Source organism: Schistocerca nitens, chromosome 10, assembly GCF_023898315.1.
Source record: "Schistocerca nitens isolate TAMUIC-IGC-003100 chromosome 10, iqSchNite1.1, whole genome shotgun sequence".
Lineage (NCBI taxonomy): Eukaryota > Metazoa > Arthropoda > Insecta > Orthoptera > Acrididae > Schistocerca > Schistocerca nitens.
This window is the reverse complement of record NC_064623.1, coordinates 34846315-34849130: the sequence shown is the minus strand read 5'-3', so window position 1 is coordinate 34849130 and position 2816 is coordinate 34846315. Positions and strand designations below refer to the sequence as shown.

General features: G+C 49.0%; 1 pseudogene; it reads left to right on the top strand.

Moving 5' to 3' along the window:
• Positions 1-1142: 1142 nt before the first annotated feature.
• Positions 1143-1260, top strand: LOC126211003 (5S ribosomal RNA; annotated as a pseudogene).
• The last annotated feature ends 1556 nt before the right edge of the window (positions 1261-2816 follow it).

Genomic DNA, 2816 nt, shown 5'->3' with positions numbered 1-2816 from the left:
CATGTGAAGCCATTCCGCCAGACACGTTGTCAAAGGTTTCCGGTAATTTCATTCAGAGACTACGCCATATTATTGCTACGCATGGTGGATATGTGGAAAATATCGTACTATAGAGTTTCCCAGACCGCAGCGCCATCTGTTGTTGAAAATTGTAACTACTGTAATTTCGAAAGTTTGTCTGCGTGAAAATGTACTGTTGTCCCAAGCATATTGTAACAAACGGTGTATTTCTATCGCTGCTCGTTTAGTTTGTATTGCCGTTTCAAATATACCGGTCATTTTTGAAACACCCTGTATGTACACAACACCCTGCCTCCTGCAGCGCTCGACAATCGACTCCTGTCTGCTATCGACCCAAACGTCGGATACTAGCATCTATGTTCGTGGGATCACGGATCCCTTACAAGTTGTCTTGTTACGCTGCGTGTACTTCGCTAGGGTTCTTGGTTTACGACTTCCGGAATAGCTTCCCCAGTTACTGGAGTACGGGGCGAGTCCGTCACGCGATGGAGGAAGGAGAGAGAGCCTGTCTCCCGAAGGCGAAACTCCAGACGACGAAACACATTTTTATCGACCAGCATATCCACCAGCTTATTCACGAATGGCAACAGAAGATCAGTTATCAGATGCAGCAACGACCAGAAGCGTATCCACGTATTCATCGTTTGCGTAAGTCATATGTCTGCCAAACTGTTGTATAATAACACGACACGAGAATACAATGTGTGCACGAATGTACACGGAGTTGTCACGGGCGCGTTACTCCATTAGCAACTGCTCCCTGTCTGGTGAACAGCGGGTACAGTATAAACACGTCATTAGTCGCAGCCGACTGTTCCACTTAAAGCGCATCACCACATTGCAACTTTAGTTCTGCGTAATTCATCACGACACTGCTAACTGTGAAATGTTCGTTTTCGAATTACACTGTTTCCCCAACGGTATTGGACGTGGTTCCACATTTCCATCGATAATAATAATAATAATTAATAATAAAATGTGTATGAAATCTTATGGGACTTAACTCCTAAGGTCATCAGTCCCCAAGCTTACACACAACCTAAATTATCCTAAGGACAAACACACACACCCATGCCCGCCGGGACCAGCCGCACAGTCCATGACTGCAGCGCCTTAACACGGGCAACGGCCGTGCAGCAGTGGAAACACCGGTTCCCGTCAGATCACCGAAGTTAAGCGCTGTCGGGCGTGACCGGCACTTGAATGGGTGACCATCCTGGCCGCCATGCGCTGTTGCCATTTTTCAGGGTGCACTCAGCCTCGTGATGCCAATTGAGGAGCTGCTCGACCGAATAGTAGCGGCTCCGGTCACAGAAAACCACCATAACTCCCGGTAGAGGGGCGTGCTGACCACACGCCCCTTCCATCTGCATCCTGAGCTGAGGCTGTCACGGCGGTCGAATGGTCCCGATGGGCCACTTATGGCCCGAATACGAAGTTCTACTACTACTGATAGTTACACATGGAGAGACTAAATATCGCCGGCGCTGTGGCCGAGCGGTTCTAGTAGCTTCTGTCCGGAACCGCGCTGCTGCTACGGTCGCAGGTTCGAATCCTGCCTCGGGCATGGATGTCTGTGATAGGTTAGTTGTTTAAGTAGTTCTAAGTCTAGGGGACTGATGACCTCAGATGTCAAATCCCATAGTGCATAGAACCATCTGAACGTCAAGCGCTTTTCAGATTCAATGTCGAACGGCATAATTAGGTGTTCCACGGTCATAATACGTACAAATAATAATAGAGCTTGCAGACTATTTGCCGGCCGGGGTGGCCGAGCGGTTCTAGGCGCTACAGTCTGGAACCGCGCGACCGCTACCGTCGTAGGTTCGAATCCTGCCTCGGGCATGGAAGTTAAGTCCCATAGTGCTCAGAGCCATTTGAACTTGCAGACTATTTGCAAAGCTACTACTGGTGACGTAAGGCACTAACAAAACGTAATGGACGTGACCGTGGTAAGAATAATACACACATCAAACAAATTTTTGCATCACCTTGGTTCTCAGAACTCCTGAAGACAGACATTTTTTTTTTTTTTTTTTTTTTTTTTTTTTTTTAGCGCTATGGTACTTAACTGCAGTGGTCATTAGTCCCCTAGAACTTAGAACTACTTAAACCTAACCAACCTAAGGACATCACACACATCCATGCCCGAGACAGGATTCGAACCTGCGACCGTAGCGCTCACGCGGTTCCAGACTGTAGCGCCTAGAACCGCACGGCCACTCAGGCCGGCGAAGACAGACGTTGACTGTGGATATTGTATCACAGACACAGTTCCTTTGACTGTTGAGGGATGTCACTAAACGCGCCCAAATATGTAAACAACCATGTATGAGCAGCGTCTATTAGGAAGACGGGGTCCGACAGCCGATCAGTTCCAGTCATTCCACCAGGAAGGAGGTACACGGCTCGTGTTGTCTGCAGTTCAGCCATGACTAGACGGTCAATACCGCGGTTCGATCGCGCCCGCATTGTTAATTTGTGCCAGGAAGGGCTCTGACAAGGGAAGTGTCAGGGCGTCTCGGAGTGAACCAAAGCGATGTTTTTCGGACATGGAGGAGATACAGAGAGACAGGAACTGTCGATGACACGCCTCGCTCAGGTCGTCCAAGAGTTATTACTGCAGTGGATGACCGCTACCTACGGATTATGGCTCGGAGGAAGCCTGACAGCAACGCCACCATGTTGATCAATGCTTTTCGTGCAGCCTCAGGACGTCGTGTTACGACTCAAACTGTGCGCAATAGGCTGCGTGATGCGCAACTTCACTCCTGACGTTCATTCCGAAGTCCATC